At 42.2% G+C, this 23,341-nt stretch overlaps 1 pseudogene; it reads left to right on the top strand.

Moving 5' to 3' along the window:
• Window positions 1–5,838: 5,838 nt before the first annotated feature.
• On the top strand, window positions 5,839–5,947 carry LOC148363554 (5S ribosomal RNA; annotated as a pseudogene).
• Window positions 5,948–23,341: the final 17,394 nt, after the last annotated feature.

Raw genomic sequence — 23,341 nt, 5'->3', positions numbered from 1 at the left:
TTTGTACAAGTGTTCTAGTTGGCGACCGTTTGGTTTTCAAAGACCAGGGAGCAGATCTTGAAAAGGAGATAGACTGGGTTTTTAGTGGGGCAAGAGAGTTGAGAATGTAAGCTAAATTGTTATTGTAGAGTACTGCGAGTTTGTCTGGGCTGGAGGGAAAATCTGAGATTGTGATACTATCAATTTTGGAACAGAAAGTGTTAACATCCATGTCCTTGAGATTCCTGAATGAGATTAGCTTTGGGGATTTAACTGCTGAGAGACAGTGGAGCACTGAAAGTGAGTTGAAAATGGTCAGTTAAAGAGTCAGAGAAACAATTGGTGGGAGTAAGACCCGATCAACAGATTTAGTCCAATGTGTGTCTTTTGGTGTGTGTTGGAAGTCAATATATTAGTGCAATCTAAAACTTTCTAGACAGGATAAAAAGTTCTGGGTAAGGGGCAGATTTTTATTGTCAGTAGTATGATGTTAGGCGACAGAGTATAAGAGTTGATTGAGCAGGCTAGCAAAGTCAGTTAAAAAGTCAGAATGGGGCTTGGAGGGTCGATAAATGGTGGCAATAAGAGTGGGAGAGGAACCAGCCAGCGTGAACAGTGCATTCAATAGAGCTGAATGTATATTCTGGCACCGGCAGAGCTTTCCAGATCTTGCGGTGAATTATCACGAGACCGCCACAGGGACAGCAGATGTAAACAAACCCGGCCGGTGTGGATAAGTTGGGAAAAGTCATTTGACTGGTGCCACATTTCAGTTATACAAATAAAGTCAAGCTTAGGGTCTGTGAGGATGTCCTGGATGAGATGTCCCTTGCTTGAAAGTGAGTGGATGTATTTTAATAAATACAGAAACATCTGCAACCACTATGGCATAAAAAAACCAAAAAATCCCGCTGGGCCATGTCACAGAAGGTTGCTGAGAACAACGGGGCCACGTTCTTGTGGCACTTCAGCTTCCAGACTGACAAGGAGCTCCGAGCAAACCAAACGGACATAGTGGTGGGGGACCAAGACCAGAAGAGGGTGGGCAGAGTAGATGTGCTAATCCGAGCTGACGCCAACATCAGAAAGAAGGAACACAAGGAACTGGAGAAGTACTAAGGGTTTAAAGAGCAGCTGGAAAAAATGTGGAAGGTAAAGACCAGCATGGTCCCAAGGTAGTGGGGGCATTCAGGGTACTAGCCCCCAAACAGGAAGAGTGGCTCTAACAGATCCCAGGAACAACATCTGAAGCTTCAGTCCAGAAGTTCACTAAGAGAGAGAGGAACAGCTAAGAAACTGAGCAGAAAAGTCTGAGGATGACACAGGTACCATCCCACCGGTATGAGGAGGAGAGATATTAATCTTACATAGATGGAACTCACAAACCGTGAAAAAACGAGGTTATACAGTGGTGTCCAAACTTGCAAAAAGTGGGTCAGATTTGGTAAGCTGAAAATATGTTTGGGTCGACTTTTCAGCCTGGCATTCTTTGAAATCTTGAATAAATTAACCCTCTGTGAAAGGTGTGCAGTGCTATGCCAATCATTGTAACGACCTCGTAGCTCGCCTTTGTAGCATTTTCATTTGACTTGTGAAAAAGCGCTGTTGTGCCGTTAAAACAGTTTTTAGTTGCTTGACCTTTTCACGTCGTTCGTTTCCAGTTAGCCTTTTGTAGTCAGGATGTTTCATGTTTGGTCTGGCTACTTAATATTACATATAATAAAAGTCACGGTCTCCTGGCAAATTAGGTAGACACAGATGTTTTGGATTTCGTTGAATCAATACTCCAATTTCCACTGGCTGTAATTGGCTCCCGAGCCGGACTTTAGACATGCCTGCTATAATACATAGTGGTGTTTATGTGTTATGGGCATGTATGTGTGTAACTGTAAATGTGTGAGTGTAAGCGCGCAAAAGAGAGTTGTTGATTTGTTTGTGACGATGATATTAATGCGTGGCAACAATAGCAAAAATATTGGGAATTATTCGTCTGCTGTTTCACCTTGAAAAGTGCATCATAAATATTCTCCCATGACGTCATCCATCCCAATAACTTCAGCACGATCTACTATTTGCTGTCCATTTACGAGAGTGCATTTGTGCACGTATGTTTGTAACAGAACATTTGTGTCATTAAGGATGTCCTTAAGTTTGTCCTCACAAATGGAACTGACTTTGGGTCGTGCGTGTGCATGCTTGTGTGTGTGCATGCACACACACACTCATACACAAGATCACCCTCGGACATATATAATTGTGTGATGATCCGTTTACATCAGGCATGTCCAAGGTCCAAACCAGAGGCCAGCTAAGTCTTGTGATCAAATCTTTCCTAGCCCTCTGTTTTAAAATTATTAATATGCGGCCCGCCAGTAATGTTGACCACAGAATTAATACATTTGTACGAAAAAAAAATCAATATTTACCTCGATGATGGCAGTAGCTCTTTGGCCACCTTGCCCTTTGGTTCCTGGCGACTGTAAGTAAAAAAGTAAAAAAAGGAAAGTTGACTGTGAGGGCCGCCATTTCCTGGAAAAGTGGAAATGGAAGTATTTTTTCACCAAAATTCGATACAACTGTGTCTGCCTATTTTGCCAAGAGGCTGTGGCTGTTTTTATAGAATATAAAATCAAGACACACTGCTAGACAAAACATTACTACAAAAAGCATACTGGAACCAAACGCTGTGAAAAAGTGAAGCAACTGGAAGCTGTTTTAACAGCACAGCAGTACATTTTTACGAGAGTCAAATGAAAATTCTACAAAGACAAGACAAGAGGTTGCGACGCCCATCAGAGAGCACTGCAAACCTTTCATGGGGGACAAATTTATCAAAGACTGTTCAAAGAATGCCAGGTTCAGTAGTCGGCCCCTGCATATTCCTTGAAAGTTTGCACACCCCTGTTATATACAATACACTTTACTCTTAACTCATTCTCACACACATACACACATGATAGAAAAGTCAGTCATGCAAGGCGTCTACCTGCTTATCGGGGGCATTAAAAACATCAAAAACTCCCTGCCACTCACACTGGACCCCCACTAGTTTGCCTACAGGGCAAACCGCTCCACTGACGACGCCATAAACACAGCACTTCACACCGTGCTGAATCACCTGGACCACCGGGGGAGCTACGTCAGAATGCTCTTTCTGGACATCAGCTCAGCCTTCAACACCATTATTCCGGAGATCCTGGTGGAGAAACTCGCACACCTAGGACTCTCTCCCTCCATCTGCCACTGGATAATGGACTTCCTCTCAAACCGCCCACAGTCCGTGAAACTCGGTAACCACGTCTCTCCCACCCTAACACTGAGCACTGGCTCCCCCCAAGGTTGTGCACTGTCAACGTGGTGTTCGAAAAACCACCTCATACTGAACACCACAAAAACAAAAGAACTGCTACTGGACTTCAGAAGGAATGGCAGGAATCCAGCACCACTCATCATAAAAGGAGACTGTGTAGAGAGAGTCCACTCTTTCAAATTTCTGGGTGTGCACATCTTGGACGACCTCTCCTGGTCTGCAAACACCAGAGCGGTGGTAGGGAAGGTCCAGCAGCGACTACATTTCCTGAGAGTGCTCAGGAAAAATCACCTAAAACAGCAGCTGCAGGTGTTTTTTTACAAAGCCACAGTGGAGAGCATTCTCACATACTGCATTACGGTGTGGTATGCTGGGTGCACAGCAGGAGATAGGAAAACGCTCCAGAGGGTGATCAAAACAGCCCAGAAAATCGTCAGTGGCTCTCTGCCCAGTCTGGAGGACATTGCCTGCTCTCGCTAGCTCAGCAGAGCAGAAAATATTATCAAGGACTTTTCTCACCCCGGCCACCACCTCTATGACCTGCTGCCCTCCGGCAAGCGCTACAGGTCACACAAAACAAAAACAGACTCAGAGACGGTTTCTTCCCCAGAGCCATTACCACCCTAAACACACACCGCACAAAAAACTGAGAACTCTTGCAAACACACTACCTCATACGAACGTAAAATGGTACTCATGTCTGTTTCTTGCACAATGTTGACTGCACCATGTTTACAGCTCACCTTGCACAATGTTGACTATTTTTTTGCACTATGTTGACTATTTTTGCACCAACTGTATGTAACATCCTACATGCCATCATTTCTTTGTGTAAATATTGTGTAAATTATAACTATAACCTTATCCTCCTTGTTTTATAACCTTATCTTCTCTGTTCCTTATCTTCTTGGTTTCTTGACATCACTGCGAATGTGTGAAACTGGAGTGTCATGCCCAATTTCGTTGTCACAATATGTTAACCCATTTTGTAACAATGACAATAAAGGTCTATTCTATTCGTATTCTATTGTAAACCAGCATTAGCAGCTTCTTTCATTTTTTTGTTTATATAATGGGGATTTACATCAAAGGAAATTAGGTTTTTGTGCCTCTTGAAAATTCAAGATTAAAAACCTGAGCCCTTACAAAAAAACCCTTTATTCATCCAATTATTTTTCAATATATTTCTTAGGTTTGGCAATAATACAGAATGGAATTGTGTCTATTATCATTGATATTAATGTGGTAAAACATTGTATGCTACCAGACATGGCACTACAAGAGAAACATGTAATAAATACTTATTAGAGAAAAATAAGATAAAAGACTGTCAGATTAAAATGCAAAAAAAATAAATATTCACAACGTAGTGCTTCAAGACTGGTCCAGGTTATAATAATATTTCAATTAAATAATAGTGCATCGCAACAATAGTGCAATGAAAAGTAGTGACATAACATGAGCGCTACAAAATATATATTTTTGCAGTTTTGCACAATGGTTAAGGGTGGTGATGGCCCTGGGGAAGAAACTGTCTCTGAGCCTTGTTAGTCCTTGTTTTAAGGGATTTGTTGCACCTACCAGAGGGCAACAGGTCAAAGAGGCCATGGTGGAAAGATTTCTTCATAATGACAGAAAATGATTTTTTTGGGCTGTGTTGATTACGCTCAGTATGTTTTTCCTGCCCACTACCGTTCTCCACCCTAACTCAGCCTGACGCCGTATGACAGTCAATAGCTTCAATTAGCTTCACTAATCGTTTTTTCCCAAACTTTTTGGAGTCAAGGCACACTTTTTTTCCGTTAACAAAATCTCGAGGCACACCATTCATTAAAACTAAAAAATAAATGTCTTTACAACACCAGTTTCGTGTTTTTTTTAACTATCATGTAGCCTAAATTTACTGTATACAATTTTTAAATAATTTGAGGTCACCGTCACAGGTGGTAGAAATACTTTGTTATTATTATTATTATTACTATTATTTTGCTGTAAATTAGGATTTTTACTTCATTTTAACAGATTTCCCAGGTTTTACCTTATATTTTGTTTATCGTGTAAAAAAAAGGTATACTTTAAAAAAACTATCTGTCAGTTAAACTTTTTTTCACTTTAAATTTTTTAATAAACAATTTTAGTAAAAAAATAAATTAAAGTCAGCAAAGTTATGTGCAAAAGTATTCATTTTTTACATTAAGATATATTTTGATATTTGCAGTGCAAGCTATGGGGATGAATAAAGTATCTATCTATCTATCTATCTATCTATCTATCTATCTATCTATCTATCTATCTATCTATCTATCTATCTATCTATCTATCTATCTATCTATCTATCTATCTATCTATCTATCTATCTATCTATCTATCTATCTATCTATCTATCTATCTAAAATAGGTTATTAACCCCTTAACGTTCCTGTAAAATTCCTATAAAATCCCAATCCAAGACGTACCCAAAATAAATTGAATGCTGTTCTTCATGTTAAAAATCTTTCCCAGTAATCATAGTATGCTTGCTTCTTTTTTATCACATTAATAAAAATGGGGATTACGGCCATACTACCCTGAGGACGCCTGATCTCGGAAGCTAAGCAGGGTCAGGCCTGGTTAGTACTTGGACGGGAGATCGCCTGGGAATACCAGGTCCTGTAAGCTTGAGCGCCACAGCAGTTGAGTAGTTAGCGCGTCCGCGGCACAGTTCTGAGGTCATGGGTTCAAATCCAGCTAACGGCCTTCCTGTGCAGAGTTGGTACGTTATGCTCATGTGTGCGTGTGTTTCCTTCGGGCTCTCCGGCTTCCTCCCAATAACTTGCATGCATGTCAGGTTAATTGGCCGGTCCAAATGTCCCCTATGTGTGAACGATTGAGTTGTCTGTCTCTGTGTGCTCTGCAACCTGTTCAAAGTGTCCCCTGCCCATTGCCTGAAGATAGCTGGGTTGGGCTCCAGCACCCCCCGCGACTCTAGTGTGGATAAACTGTGCAGTTGGACAGTTGTGGTGGCTATCTTAAGCTTTAGATGTCCTCCCCCATCATTGTCACTGTTACTGCTATGCACTGTAACAGGGGACACATTTGGCCTATGTTTTCTGTGTAGTCTTTTTGTAAAACATTTTTTTTTCCAGAATTATATCCTGAGCTGAGCCAATACATTTCTCCTACAGTTTGAAAGTTCCTCTTTCAGGTGAAATGTTGAAAAAATTGCATATTTTACATTTTTGGAGTAAAGGTTACCGTGATGAAATGGCACCGAATAGTAAGAATGACCCACATTATTGATGGCCTTTATAATAGCAATGAGACAGTTTTTAGGCTTTGATGAAACACACATCTACGCACCCCACTTTTCACCTCATGCCTGCCTTTGTTCCGTTGAGGGGAAGGCAAAGGGGGCAGACAAAGTCACAAGATTTCGGTACATCCCAGTCCTGTGACGTTTGGATGTGAAATAAAGCAACGGGGACGGGCAAGACAAAAAGCAAAGTCGACGGGAGCGCCGGTTTGAGTACTGATGCAGACCTTGAGAGGCCGACAGGACGCCAGCGTGTAACGGACGAAAGCCAAGGACGCTCATGCACGTGCCGGGACATAACATGCCGTTGCTATGGAGACTTTCAACCTGTTAAAATGATGTCACTGATCTAGCAGACAGTTTTGATTATTGTTCGAGTTTGGTGGCCACTTTCAACACTCTGTTTTCTCCTTTAATTCCCCCCTTCCTTTCCTAATTTTCATCCTCCCTTTGTCCCCTGTGCATAATTGATGACTCATAAATCATCAGCGACATAGCAAAATATCCAAAGTGACGCTTTGACGGCGACAACCGCCTCGGCGATGCAAAGAAGCCATCGATTGGTCACCGCTTAGCGAAAGAAATATTCATCAGCTGTCAGGCAAGCACAGGGCAAGAAATCAGGAGGGAGGGTGATGGAAGGTTGCACGTGCTCAGGTTTAGGTCAGCTCACCCTTTCAGTCCTCCAATTAGAATGAAAAAAGGGCTTCCAATTGTGTTTACATGAAGCAATAATGAGAATTATGGCTCCCAAACGGTTCTTCAGATATTTTTGTTGCTTTAATGATAGATTGACAAATATCATGTAACATTATGCACTGAATTATTTAACCATTGTAAAAAAAATTAATCACACTGATAAATTGTAACTATCTTGCACTAAGGTTGTTTTTCTCTATCTCACGTCTACCCTTGCCTTATTTGGTCACTCACTGCCTGTCTCTGATTTGTCTTGATTTTGCCCTCCAATCATGAGTTCCAGTGGGAATAAATCTCTGATAGTTATCACACATTTCCTTAATATTAACATTCTCAAAACATGTATGTGTGTTACATTAAGGACTATAAGTAATGCTAGAAGTTTTATAAACAGTCTTCTCATGTTAGACAAGACGACTTTGACGGGTCTCCGAGTTGCCTGTGGTGTTCTCCCTTTCCCTTACCTAGGAGACACAAATGTATCTAGGGACCTCCCGAGTGAAGTCAAGTCAAGTCAAGTCATGGTTATTTGTATAGCCCTTAATCACAAGGAGTCTCAAAGGGCCGCACGGACCACAGATTATTGCAAACCATAGACTTTTATGACACCTGATCTAAAGCCTACATGAGGGCAAGGAAAAACTCAAAAACCTCAACATAAGGAAAATGAAGAAACCTTGAGAAGGGACCGCACATGAGGTCACCCCCCTTCCAGGATGACCAGGCTGCAATGTATGTCGTAATAACAATTAATACACGGATATCTTCAACAGGAAATATATATAATTCATAAGCTATATAACAAAAGTGTGTTTTAAGCCTAGATTTAAACAGTTCCACTGAGGTTGCAGATCGTGACAGAGCGTTCCACGACATCGGGGCCAGAATGGAGTGAAATGAAGTGTTTGGGTGACTGAGGGACGGTGGTAAGCTGACGGGCAAGCTCCCAAGTCCGGTTGTTCCTCAGCCTTCTCCCAGCTGTAAAATAATTAAGTGTCTGCGCTTCTTCTGTTTATTTTTTTTTTTGTACAAAAATGTCTTAATAAACCTGACAGTTCCCTTTGTCACTATTTAAGCAATCTGTCTCCTTGGCTCGGAGCTAGTTTTATGCCTTCTTTTTCACGTCACGAGTCTCATCGTCACAGACCTTACCTATAGAGCAGGGGTCGAGAACCTATGGCTCTCCTGCCAATGTGGCTCTTTTCACGAGTACATATGGCTCAAAGATAAAATAGAATTTGCGCATTTATTTAATGTATTGTGACATATGAAGCCAGAATGATATTGCCTGATCACTGGGTTTAGTCTAATACAGGGGTCAGCAACCTTTTCGGTGTGGAGTGCCACTTTTAAATGTCCTTGTAAATCAGTGTGCCACACCAAGATTAATGACTCGCACAACAATTTTTTTATATCCAACTGAGCTGTCATTTTACACCAGTCCGAATATACAACATGGCTATACATTGAAATTGTATAACTGACCAATTTATCTTCCACTATTCTTGTTCATCAACAAATTAAAAAAGGACTGTGAGCAACATGTGAAAAGGCCTGTAGACATCCATGACTATTCTTCATCAACAATGAGCTACAATCAAAATCAAGTGACATGGACAGATACCATACCATTCATCAACAAAATCTTTTTTTAGAAACTTGAAACACACACACACACACACACACACACACACACACACACACACACACACCTTTAATATATTCGCCATCAGTAAATGGTTTTCCGTGCTTTGCCATGCAGTGAGCAATGTGATAGCTTGCTTCAGTGGTGGCATTTGTAGCAGTGACAAATGTTTTTCAGGGTCTATGTTTGTTTGCCGTACCTCGACACCGCGCGTTTTAATGTCTCCGCCTTGTCAGGCTCGTCCTTGAATTCATGTTCATGATTCTTTACCTATTGATGTTTAAGTCAAGTCAAGTCAAGTCAAATTTATTTATATAGCCCTTAATCACAAAAAATGTCTCAAAGGACTGCACAGGATTACAGTTACAAAATTACACAATTACCTGATCTTAAACCAGCATGCGGGCAAGGAAAACTCAAAAACCTCAGTGTGAGGAGAAAAGAGAAACCTTGAGAAAGGACCTCACATGTGGTAATCCCCCTTCTCGGATTGACCAGGGTGAATTACAATTAGCATTACTGTACACATAATAGTAAACATAAGGTAAGATGTTGAAAATGTCCGGAAAATGCATGACATCAACGACGCCCCCAGCCTGCAAACCAGTCCAGAAAGTCTATGACGGCCACGACGCTGCCTCCCGTCTCTGCCAGCTGGTAAATGCAGGGGTTGACATGTTGCTGGTCGGACGCCGGTCCGCTGACCCATCCCAAATCATCCTTCTCCTTCGTATCAGCCAGACAGGCGTCGGAAAAAGACAGGACAAAACAGAATATGAGGTGGGCATCAATCATATGCTTTGGAATAGAAGTGTGTCTTAAGCCTCGATTTAAAAACTTCCGTTGAGGTTGCAGATCTTATCTCCAGAGGCAGGGCGTTCCATAACACCAGGGCCCGGATGGAGAACGCTCTCGAGCCCGCAGACTTCTTGGCTCTCGGAGTCACAAGTAGACCGGCATTTTCCGAGCGCAGACTCCGTGCAGGAACATAGGGGGAAATCAAATCGGAGAGATAAGAGGGTGCAAGCCCATGCAAACATTTATATGTTAATAAGTGGACTGGGAGCCAGTGCAAGTTGGCCAATACAGGAGTAATATGCTCAAACTTTTTGGTCTTAGTCAAAAGTCTAGCTGCCGCATTCTGAACCAGCTGCAAACTTTTAATGCTAGACATCGGGAGACCAGAAAGCAATACATTACAGTAATCAAGCCGAGAAGTAATAAACGAATGAATTAAAATCTCTGCATCTGATTGGGACAGCATTGAACGAATCTTCGCAATATTACGGAGGTGGTAGAAAGCTATTCTAGTAATATTTTTCACGTGTAACTGAAACGACAGATTAGGATCAAATAGAACACCTAGATTTTTGACCGAGTCACTATGGGTGATATTACATTTGTCTAGGTTCAGGGTAGTGTTTGAAAACAACTGACGACAGTGAGCTGGACCAATAATCAACATTTCAGTTTTTTCTGAGTTAAGGCGTAAAAAATTATTTGACATCCATCTTTGAATCTCAGTAAGGCAAGCCTCCAGATTTCTAAAACTTAAATGTCCAGTTTTTTCCAGTGGCACATACAGTTGAGTGTCATCTGCATAGCAATGGAAACTAATATTATACTTGCGGATAATGTCACCAAGCGGGATCATATAAATACTAAAAAGAAGGGGGCCAAGTACAGAGCCTTGAGGAACACCACAAGGGACATTAGATTGTTTAGAGGTCAGATTGCCATAGTTAACACATTGCATCCTGTCTGACAGGTAGGACCTAAACCACGAGAGTACAGTTCCTGAGATACCAATGCATTCTAGACGAACCAATAATATGTTGTGGTCGACCGTATCAAAAGCAGCGCTGAGATCCAGCAGCAGTAACATTGATGAGGCACCAGAATCTATTGTTAAAAGGAGATCATTGGTAACTTTAGCAAGGGCTGTCTCAGTAGAATGATTTGCCCTAAATGCTGACTGGACAGTTTCAAAAAGGTTATTTTCTGACATGAAGTCATTTAGCTGCTGTGCAACGACCTTTTCAAGTAATTTCGCAAAAAATGGCAGATTTGACACTGGCCTATAGTTACCTAGGCTTTCTGGGTCAAGGTTAGGTCGCTTAAGCGTGGGTTTAATGACGGCAGACTTGAAGGCTACAGGAACAATACCCGAGGATAGCGATATATTAATAATATTTAAAACTCATGGTCCTAAGATCCCAAAAAGATCCTTCACTAGTGAAGCTGGAAACGGATCAAGCAGGCACGTAGTTTGTTTGGCCCTACTGACCATCTGTGTTAGATTATCAAGGGACAAATCATTGAAACTGGAGAATGTTTCTGAACAACCGCTGACACAGTCCATACCTAGCACCTCCACATCTTTGATATAGGAGGAGGAAACAGAGCGTTCTTTTAAAATTTCATTCCTGATTAGTTGAATCTTTTTATTAAAAAATTTCATAATGTCATTAGCAGAATAAGTGCAACCATTTGAGTTAAGTTGTTATCTGGTAAGTTTCGCCACTGTGTCAAACAAAAATTTCGGATTATTCTTATGTTCAACAATAATCTTAGAGAAATAAGAAGCTTCAGCTGAGGCAAGAGCTACTTTATATTTCAGCAAACTGTCACACCAGGCCAGTCGAAAAACCTCCAGCTTAGTAGTGCGTCATTTTCGTTCAATTTTTCTGCAACTTTGTTTGAGTAACCTAGTTTCTTCAGTAAACCAAGGTGTATTCTTCTTGGGTCGGAATTTATACTTTAGGGGCGCCACAGAATCAAGAACATTTACCAAAGCAGTATTGAATTTGTTTGTAAGTGAGTCAACAGACCCAGTGTACGAAGGGAAGGCTGCAGTTACCGTAGGTAATAATTCTTTTAAGGCTAACACCGTTTTAGGGCGGATATTGCGACTGCTAAAGCCTAAATTTTCCTTATCACAGTAAACATTAAACAGCACCTCACATTTAACAAAATAGTGATCAGAGATGGCATTAGGATACGGTAACACTGTAACATTTAAGGCTACTACGCCACGGGTCAGGACAAGATCTAGAGTGTTCCCATCTTTATGAGTGGGCACATCAACTTTTTGATTGAAACCAAATGTATCAATCAGTGACTTAAATGCAATTGCAAGTGAATTTGATGGGGAGTTTATGTGAACATTAAAATCACCAATAATTACAACATTGTCCGCATAAGTTACTAAGTCTGTTAACAGTTCCGAAAATTCTTCCAAAAAATTTGAGTATGGTCCAGGTGGGCGATACACAACAACTAAATAAATTGGTGTTGACATTGAGGACCTCATAACAAGTGCTTCAAACGTTTTAAAACTAATAGGGGTATTAGAAGTAAATTTCAACCTATCTTCCGATATAAGAGCAACACCTCCACCTTTTTTGCATGGTCGTGCCAAGTGCGAACTCACAAAGTTAGGGGAGAAGCCTCATTTAACACTACAAACTCATTTGGTTTTAACCAGGTCTCACAAAGGCCAATAAGGTTAAGATTGTGTTCATTAATAAGGTCATTGACAAGTAAAGCTTTGGAGGCTAGTGATCTAATATTAAGAAGGCCACGCTTCAGCACTGTGGACTGAGCTGAAACCTTTCGCGAGTTTTGAACCTTAATAGCAACCTTAGTGGTAACCACCACAGGATTAGACTGCCGGTCCCGGGTCTTGTGCCTTGCATGACGGCACATGCGGCCCGAATTCCATACCACAGGAATATTGTTGACAGGTGGAGTAGCAGGATGACTATTGGTAGAAAATAATGTTATTTCTTCTCCCTCCTCACCTAACAAGGGAGAAACAGAGGTAAGAAGCACAGAAGAAGATGCTATAGAAGAGTATAAATCAGGGTGTATGGTGCAGTCAGTAGAACACTCTAAACTACAAAAACTATGTGAATTGCATGAATCTAGCATAGCTCTAGTTAGCTCTAGCGTTACAGACTCCACACCCATGGTAACAGGTTCACTAATCACCTGTGACCTGGCCTGCACTAGTGTACCCTGTCATGGAAGGCTTAAACAGTAATTATATATATTTTTAGAAAGAGTGAGAGCACCTTCCCAGTTAGGGTGAAGGCCGTCTCTCCTCAGCAGGTCAGGTCGGCCCCAGAAAGCAGGCCAGTTATCCACAAACCTAAATCCCTTCTGATTGCAAAAACTTGCCAGCCACCGGTTTAGCGAGACTAGTCTGCTAAACCTCTCATCATTGCCTCTCGCAGGCAAGGGGCCAGAGACAATTACTCAATGCCGACTCATCTTTCTGGCGAGATTACAGGTCCTAGCAATATTTTTCTTTGTAATCTCAGATTTTCTCATTCTAGTATCATTAAAGCCGACGTGAATGACTATATCGGTGTAGCTAGCCCTGTCCTGGTGTCTAGGTTTGCTCGTCAGCTCCCTCAAATTAGCCTCAATGTCGGGTGCTCTGGCCCCAGAAATACACATAACCGTGGCTGGGGTGCTAAGCTTTATGTTACGGGTGATGGAGTCACCTATAACTAGGGTGCGGGAGCCAGTAGACCGGGGTGGAGTGGGACTAGCTAGGGGGCTGAACTTGTTATGCGTCTGAATTGGCTCACCGCGATTAGCATGCCGTTTAGGGCTAGTGCTAACCGGACTAGCAGGTTCGCTACAACCCACGCTAGCAGTGGTGTCCGAGGCACCTAACATTTTCTGTTTAAACTGCTCTAGCTCACGGACACGTCCCTCTAGAAGGGCTACTTGCCTACGGACACGGGAGCAACCTTTACAGCAACCCATACTCACTTGTAAGCGTTGGATGCCAAAGAGCGTCTTAGCAGCCGTGGGAGGGGATGCCCTTCAACAACGATTGGCAGCAGCTTCCAACTGTAAAACAATTGTGCGCGGCACTTACCTTGCGCCAATCGTCCGAGATGCTTACCCGACACTTTTCAGCTGTTCAAGATAAAAAGTCTCAATCCAGAATTCTGCTATAGTAGGAATCTGAAAACAATCTCGTAGACGCGACGACGTGAGCAACACAAAATCAACAATTAACACTTGATGTGCGAGGTACAGCGCTCTCTAGGCATAATGCACGAACAGCACGGTCATTTTTTGCACAAAGCCTCTGTCATATGTCCACGTTGGCTGAAAAGAACGAGATTTTTTCTCTGGATGAGCTGTTGTGATACATTCACATATCGCAGGCCGGTGTTTCTGTGGGTGGGTTAAAACACAGATCTTTCCTCCTCACGCTCACACACGGAGCAGAGGAGGGGCGCTACCGTAAAGCCTCTAAATAACACAGCGCGCAACTGAAAATGTCTGAATTTCACCTAAAAATACGCATGAAAAAAAAAAACATTATTTTGCCGTGCGCTCGGGTGCCACTGGTTAACCCCTCGTGCCATAGGTTGCCGACCCCTTGTCCAATATCTATAGGACACAATTTTAAATACAGTTTAGAGTGAAAGTGTGACACCAAAAGACCCCGTTGTGGATGTAAATCTCCAAATAATCTTTATATCAAGGGTGTCAAACAGGCAGCCTGGGGGCCGGATCAGGCTCGCTAAGGGGATTGAATCCGGCCCGCGAGATAACGCTTAGGGAAGCGCAAGAGAAAAATGATGGTTGAAATATGTACATTTGATGTTGCCAAAGCCAGGTGTCTCTCACAAAGACGATGTAGTTGTGTTACTCTCTCGTTTTCTCTCTCTCTCTCTCTCTCTCTCTCTTTCTCTCTCTCTCTCTCTCTCTCTCTCTCTCTCTCTCTCTCTATCTCACTCTGTCTATCTTTCTATGTTCCTCTTTGTCTCTTCCTCTCTCTCCTTTTATCTCTCTTTTCTCTTTTTCTCTCTCTCTCTTGCTTTCCCCATTTCTCTTTCTCTCTTCTTTTCTATCCTCTTTCTCACTTTCTGCTTCTCTTTGGATTTCTTTCTCTCTCTTTCTTCCCCCCTCTCTCTCTCTTTCTCCCTTTCTCTCTTTCTGTTATTTCTTTCTCTATTTTTTTCTTTCCCCTCAATCTACTAGTCCGGCCCCGAGAGAATGGTTGTTCTATCGCGTGGCCCCCGAGTTCAAATGAGTTTGACACCCCTGCTTTATATGGAAGCCTATCAAACAATTTATGTTTATTCTTGAGGTATTTAATGTTGAAAAGCCACGTTACAAATTTAAATACCTAAAAGCTCTAGCAAAACACCGAGAGCAATTTAATTGGGCGTGCTGTAGGAATAAGCAAAACTATACTCAAGGCGCACGCATTCCTTCTCCCTCCTTGCCCAGCGCTGTCTTCACTGTAAGTAAATACGTTGGTATCCTTGTTTGCGTCATTTGTGACATTTTAACTGAATAACTTTGGTCGCACCATGTTTTAAAACAATTATTTGAGAGAAAATTACCCCAAAGCTCATAGGTGAGTGGTATATTTTTATTGATATGAGATTCAGGCTCTCAAATAATAATTATTTCATAGATTTTTATCAAATCGTCAAGTATTACACAGTGAAATGGCTTTGGAGAGCGGGTTTGGCGGCTTTGTGAAATTTTGTCATAAAAAATACTATGTGTCTCTCGCAACAGAAAATAAATATATTTTTGCTTTAATGGCTCTTTGGGTCAAAAAGTTTCTCGTCCCTGCTATAGTGTCTCGACCTCTCTCCTGGCCTTCTGGATCACAAGTACTGCCTGCTAAATTCTCGGACTGCCCATTAGTTGCCTTCTAAATCACAGATCCCTCTCCTGCCTCTTGGACCATGACTAATGCCTCTAGTGTTTTAGGTACTGTTGCGTTGATACCTGACTCCCATTGTATCAAACCTTACATCACGAATCTGTGTTTCTGCGTTGTGCTACTACACCACCCAGAGTGGGGCCCTTACAACAAACTAGCCGAAAACAGCAATGCTCTCCAGGCCCAGATAGAGACTGAAGACGCAGGAACAATAAGTGGCTTCTCTAAACACCAATGTTAGGGGTGTGTGGAAAACAAGAACAAGCTTGTTGGATAAGGCTTGACAGACCGACTCGGGGGAATCAAAGCAGAACTGGCAGGAATTTCCACTTCCACGTTGGTTTTCGGCGGAGATGCCACTACCGCCCGGAGCCCTTCCTACTCAAACAATGTCCGCTGTCACCAATATCTTCCAGCTTTTTCGTCCCTAAAATTTAGCTGGCGATTCTGATAAAAAAACGTAATTACTGGCCCAATGTGTGAGCCATTTCAGCATTCAGACGCTTTTCCTTCTGAGCAATCAAAAGTAGCCTTTGAGTCGACGTTTGGCATGCTGCCACTCCTTCGAAGCGTTCATCACTGTGCTCCGACGCATCTTCCAATATTCTGTAACTCAAGGGCAACGGTCAATGTCTAAGGACGCCAACAATTAGGATTGACTGATATGGATTTTTTTGGGCCAATACCGATTATTGGAATTAAGAATTCAGAGAAGTCCGATAATCAATATTTGAAGCTGTTATTCGTTTGCTTTAAAACAGTAAATAAATTAGAATGTAAATAACTTGACTAATCTTTCACTAAAACCAAAAACTAACAGTGCAGGACATAAGATAAGGCTTGGCAACAACTAGTATAAAGGTACCGTATTTTCCGCACTATAAGGCGCACCTAAAAGTCTTAATTTTTTTCAAAAGCTGACCATGCGCCTTATAATACAGTGCGCCTTACAGTATATATGGCTCAATGGTGTGTCGCAAAGTCTTGCAACTAATGCAACGACTAGATTTTCCCCCGAACGTGAAGTAGTCCACGGTGTATGATGGGATTTATATACCGGCGTTTCATTGGCTAACCAATGTGTCAATCATCATTTGAATCGATCACTATTGGCTAAAGTTATTCAGAGGTAATGGGGGCGGATCCTTTTTATCATTTACAGGCTCGGATAGGCTAAAGGGGCAAAATAAACCCTGCAATTGGCCGAAAAAGATGTGTCAATCCTCAGTTGAATCGATCACTATTGGCTAAAGTTATTCGGAGGTAAAGGGGGCGGATCCTTATTATCATTTACGGGCTTGTATAGGCTAAAGGGACAAAACAAAGCCTGCAATTGGCCGAAAAAGATGAATGTGAATAGCAAGTTTGGTTGGTTGTCTACGGCATAGAGAAAGCATGTTTTAGATAGATAGATAGATAGATAGATAGATAGATAGATAGATAGATACTTTATTCATCCCCGTAAGGAAATTCACACCTCCAGCAGTCTACCCGTTGTTTATTAACAGATGAACATGATGCCCTAGGGGTGCTTGTAGCGGAGTGGATGACGTCATGCCAGTCCAAAAGTTCGACATCCCTGCGCCAGATGGAAAACTTTTCTTTGTGAAAATCCAGGGATACACCACCTCGTGTTAGCAAGTCCGCATCCTCTCCGATTTCCCCCGGCTTTCGTGTCTCTGTTTAGCGGCGTTGCTCCGGGTAGCTCCGGGTGGCTACACGTTAGCGTCCGGAATGCTAAACGTGAGCCACGTTTCCGCAAAACACAGCAACTGCGCTCCCTGTGCGCTTCGATGTTTTCCACCAGCACTCGATGATCTTATTTGGTCGTGAGTTCGCATTTACCATGATTACGGATGGTACCGAAGACTTATAACTCCACGATAGGCCCCTTCATCACGCCGGCACGAGAATTCTTCAGGGCAAGGAGTTGAAATTCCTTGAATACACACATTTTTTGTGCGCTAAAACCCATGTCCATAGGATAGAAGTAATCCATAGTGTAGTTGTCAAAACGGGAAGAAAAAACACCGAAGATAGGAGCAGACAATAAAACAATAGGGCAGCTGCTGGAAAAGGCAGCCGCTCGTGGCAGCGCCGCTTTGATCATTTACTATTTACTATTCTGTATTTGTGAATATTTTATTCTCCTGGATTTACTACACTCATGGATATAAGAGGACCATGGTTGCACATTATTATTGAACACAACGACTTCGGTGAGCTACTCCGGCTATATATTTTCCAGACATGGGACCAAGTCACACATGTGCAAGTCTCAAGTAAGTCTCAAGTCTTCACCTTCAAGTCCCAAGTAAGTCCCAAGTATTTTTTTCTTGGGCAAGTCAAGTCACAAGTCAAGTCCCGAGTCTTAGATTGCCAAGTCCAAGTCAAGTCACAAGTCATAAAAACAGCGACTCGAGTCGACTCGAGTCCAAGTCACTAAGTCTCAAGTCCCCATGTCTGATATTTTCCCAGTATCTTGATTCAGAGTGATATTGATGTTTCTGTGATGGGTCTTTTTTTAAATTAAACTCAATTCCAAGTGTTTATTGTCATATGCACAGTAAAGTTGTGAGCGAAAAAGAAAATAGAAACTAAGGAATGGTTGGCGTTTCTTGAATCCCAAGACTTTAACCTTCCGAATGATATTTGGAACGATACATTTGAGTGACATCGTACGGACACCGCATCCGCACATGTCTACGACACGTATTTGCTTCTTTGCAAGCTTTGAATGTTAAGGGGGTAATAAGTTTGACTGAACTATCTGACTGTTTTGTCGACGTTTCCATTGTAGCGCCTTATAATCCGGTGCGCCTTATGTATGGAAGATATAGGACCAAAAACTATTTTTGGGGAGCACCCTATAACCCGGTGCGCCCTATAGTGCGGAAAATACGGTACATAAAAAACTTCAACAGCTCCATGAAACCTTTTACAGAAAATACAATATCAGCACAACTGACATATCTAATCTTTCACTTAAACAATAAACTAACAGGGCAGGGAATAATATTATCCCCCACAAACATTACTCAAATCACCTTAAAACAAAAAGTGCATTGAGGTTTCCACAGAGATGGCGAATTGAAAAGTGTGGGCACAACTGTTTTAGAGCCCGATTGACGCACTAGTGTTATGGTAATAGCTCATCAGTCAACCTTCCACTTGAGCGTGCTCTCTCTCAATCACAAACACACAGGCTTGAATTATATTATGATAAGAGCTATTATATCAGTCTCCACCTGAACGTGCCTCTCTAAAACAAATCAACTACACTTTTTACGCAATCTCTTAATCGCAAACACGCTTTTCCATCATGGATACAGGCATATCAGGATGATTTAGCTGAGCTTCTGCTCTAACGTAGTTGTTCCTGCTTCAGTCGCATATCCAATCAGAAGGCGCGGGGTGGATAGTGAAGAAGGAAGAGGAGGGGAGCAATAGGAGCAAGAGAGAGAGAGAGAGTCTCGGCTGTATGTGAGACTTAATAATCAGCCTGTCGAATGAATAAAAAAGCCAATACCGATATATGTCAAATTCTTAAATTTCGGTGTCGATAATCGGCCAGCCCAAAAATCGGCCCGCTTGATCGTAGGTCAACCTCTACCATCGATTTCCGTAGTTTCCACTGTGTAATCATGTGCAACATTTGGGTGTCCTCGTAACATCGCACAAAAATCACATGACCTGGGAAATTCTGCGCCAACCTACTGCAACACATTCTGGTCGGTATGGTGACGTTTAATGCAAAATGTCACGTTGATGTGCCAAGTCACCAAAAAATGCAAACTCACTTATAAAACTGTGTTTTGGCATTGTGTGTACTCTACGCAGGGATTTTACAACTGCAATTTAGCATACTTCTTGATCAGGGCTCTGGAACCTTTTTCGCCCAAAGAGCCATAACAGCAAAATATTCAGAATTTTTTTGGGGGGGAGGGAGCCATATTATACATTTTCAGATAACATTCAGGCAGCACGGCAACGCAGTGGTTAGCGCATGTGCGGCACAGTTCAAGTCATGGGAACCTCCTGGGTGGGTTCAAATCCAGCTCCAGACTTCCTGTGCGGAGTTTGTATGTTCTCCCCGCGCTTGCGTGGGTTTCCTCCGGGCACTCTGGTTTCCTCCCACATTCCAAAAAAAACATGCATTTCAGGTGAATTGGCCGGTCCAAATTGTCCCTAGGTGTGAAAGAGCGAGTGAGTTGTCTGTCCCCGTGTCTGGCCCTGCGATTGGCTGGCAACCAGTTCAGGGTGTCCCCTGCCCACTGCCCGATGATTGCTGAGATGGGCTCCAGCACCCTTGCGACCCTACTGAGGATAAGCGGTGCAGCTAATGAGATGAGATGAGTTAACATTCAGCAAAACCGCTAAACCCGTTATCCAGGCAAAAGCTATTTTTTCAGCGCATTGTATTTCTCTGTGTGACGTTAGATGATTTGATAACATTTATGACATAATAATATTGCCATAGCCTGTGTTCTATATAAACAAATATACCACTTTAAACTTCTTATGGTTAATTAGGTTGAATGTGTGCACAGCTCCGCCCACCACCACCATTCACCCAATCCAATTGTTCTGTGTGCTTCTCAAAGGTTTTGGGGTGATTACACTTTTTTGTGATTTTATATCATAAAGTATCTCAAGTGTGAACATGCATTCTTAATAAGCTTCCATATAAAGGATTCTTTAATGATGTATGGCCGAAACTTCTGTTGGTGTGACACCTTTACCACAAACTGTGTGTCCCCTTTATATACTGGGCTGAACAACTCTTTTTACAGTGTTGCTCCATTCATGCATGAACTTAACTTGTCCTCTGTCGATGTGTTGGCAGACAGACCAGGTTAGCACTGCTTGTCCTCTGTGTTTATATTCACACTCGTGTCAGTTTTGAGCGCGCTATTAACCAAATAATTTTACAATTCAAATCATTTTTGACAGAGCTAGAAGTAAAGCAGCCGAGTCCTGCCATTATGCCGGCGGGCGGAGACATAACTGCGTATGATTCCTGTTCAAAGATGTGGGAGCTGATTCGGAAATAATGTCCAGGCTGGATTTTTCGAACAAGTTTGTTAGAAAGTATCTGAAGTTTAAACCGGAGGAGATAAATAGCATTATAAACTTGCCTTTTAGCAAGGGTTTTGATGTAAGTTTTGTAACGGCGGCTCTTTTGCAAGAGTTTTGGGATCGCTTTGAGGTGGTGGGGCCCCAGTTTTCTGGATTTACGGTGGAGAAGCTGATAATGCTAGCAAGATAGTCATTGTCAGAATGTTTAATGAAGTGGTGAATGCTGATGACATCTGTTATTGGTTGAGTAGATACTGCTCGATAAAAGGCTTGGCTATGAAGGTGAGGGATGAGAACGGCATTTGGAATTGTGCCTGGAGGATACCCATCCAACAATGGCAAGACCCTCACAGGGCTTTCAGGGACTGAAACACCTCCCGTCGATGATAGTCCTGGGGGAAAACCATGGCTTTATCCACTATCAAGGACAACCGAAACTCGCAAATGTGGTGAGCATGGGCATCTGGCTGAGGTATGTGATCGAATTTTTTGTGGAAAGTGCAGGACAATTGAGCATTCTTTTGAGGAGTGTACCAATAGCAGAAAATGCAACCTCTGTGGGGAAACGAACCACCTCTATAGGTACTGCCCGAAATCGTTTGCTAACAAGTTGAAAGCTAGGAAGGCAGTTAACAAAGACAACATAGACAATTAAATGAATAAATGTAACAAAGACAATGAAATGAATAAAGATAACAAAGACAATGAAATGAATAAAGTTATGGAAATACCCAATGAAAATGAACAAAAAATGAATAAAGTTATGGAAATACCCAATGAAAATGAACAATAAATGTACAAAGAAAATGGACAAGACAAACAAATTGAAAATACAGATGTCCCTCCCAAAACCCCTAGTCGGGAAGGACCTGGAGGAGAGGCCAAAGAATCAAATTTGAGTCAGGAAGGACCTGGAGGAGAGGCAAAAAGTTCAAATTTGAATTTTCATACAATACCTGAATTTAGACAAGACAAGCAAATATAAAAGGGAACTGTCCCCTCCTCCCAAAACACATATTAATCAGGAAGGGCCCGGAAGAGAGTCCAAAATATCAAAATTGTTTTCTACGCCACTATCGGAATATGAAGAAGACAAACATATCGAAAAGGCGAATGACTCTACCAAAACCCATACGGCCACTGGAAAGAGGAGTAAAAATAGGACAAAATTGGGGGTGGTGAAAACACCGGAAACAAAGATAAGAGATTTAGAGGAAAGCCGATTGCCGGTGAAAACGACCACAAGGGAACTGTATGAAGTTGAGCCGGAGGAAGTCGGGGAGGGAAAAAATCTGATCCCTTGTGGGTAGGGAAGTAAGAGACCCCCCCGATAGGTCCTCTGGCCCACCCCCTAACCCAGAAAAAAGGGGAAGACCTGGAACCACAGGCAGGGAGTCAGAGGACTCCAGAGTTTTCCCCGGTGAGTCTCCAAATGGGGTACCGTTCTTAGGTGGTGCTTTGTGCCCCAATCAGGAGTCCGACACAGGTGACACTCTCAATGACCACCAGAGAATGGACTCGGATCCCCCGGTTTCGTCTAAGTAGTTTATATACTTTAATAGCACTTATGAACTATACCTTCTGTACTATCAAAGTGAGAAGTGTGAGATCATAGGTTAAAGCTCACAGCGTTTTATCATTTTTAAAAACCATGAGAACGGATGTGTTTTTACTACAAGAATGCTGCATCCCCTTTTTAAAAAATTATAAACAGTGGGAAGAGATTTGGCCATATCCTTCATTATGGAGTGGCTCAAATGAAAACCGTAACGATGGGGTGGCCATTTTAATAAATAACTCTACACTCATCATAAAGGGGAGTACTGTGATGAGAGACAGACACGCAATTTTAGCAAGACTTTCCTATATAGGGAACGATTTTAACCTCATTAACATATACGGCCATCCTGATAAACAACTCAGGTACGAACTCTTAGAGGACATTCAGTCGCATATGCTAGGCCATCAACCACTAATCGTGGGAGGAGATTTTAATTGCATCCTAGGTAGAAAGGATAGAAAGGGGACCGATGACGAGTTTAAAGTAGCTAAAACATCAATTTTATTGCAGGACATGTGCCGGACATTTAAACTGGAAGACTGCTTCAAATCCATACATCCAGGACAGGAGGGCTTCACCTGGTTCAGTAGTGACAATGCCAGAGCCTCTCGAATAGACTATATATTTACAAGGGGTTTAACACTGAGTGATGCCAGATTAATTCCTGTCTTTTTTCAGATCACTTGCTACTGTCCTGTTCTCTCTCATTTCCTTCAGGTGTGACTGTTGGGAGGGGTCTGTGGAAGTTGAACTGCTCCCTGCTGGAGGATGAGGCCTTAGCCGCACAATACAGGGAGCGGTACAAGGACTGGCAGACCCTTCAAGACTCGTATGATTCACGAGCACAATGGTGGGAGATGACAAAGAAACGAACACAGATTTTTTTTAAAAAATGCAGGGAAAAACAAGAAACTTAAAGAGATGAAATGCACATCGGGACTATGGGACTATGAAATCAGAGAGATCAAACAAGAACCAAACGCTTTGGCGGAAATAAAGAGCAAAGGCATCATAATAAGAAGCAAAGAAAGAGAAATAGAAGAAGGGAAAAAATGTACGCGCTA

Source organism: Urocampus carinirostris, chromosome 6 (genome assembly GCF_059441175.1).
Source record: "Urocampus carinirostris isolate Australia breed hairy pipefish chromosome 6, RoL_Ucar_1.0, whole genome shotgun sequence".
NCBI classification, from domain to species: Eukaryota; Metazoa; Chordata; class Actinopteri; order Syngnathiformes; family Syngnathidae; genus Urocampus; species Urocampus carinirostris.
The sequence above is the reverse complement of the archived record's forward strand: the minus strand, read 5'-3'. Positions and strand labels throughout refer to the sequence as shown.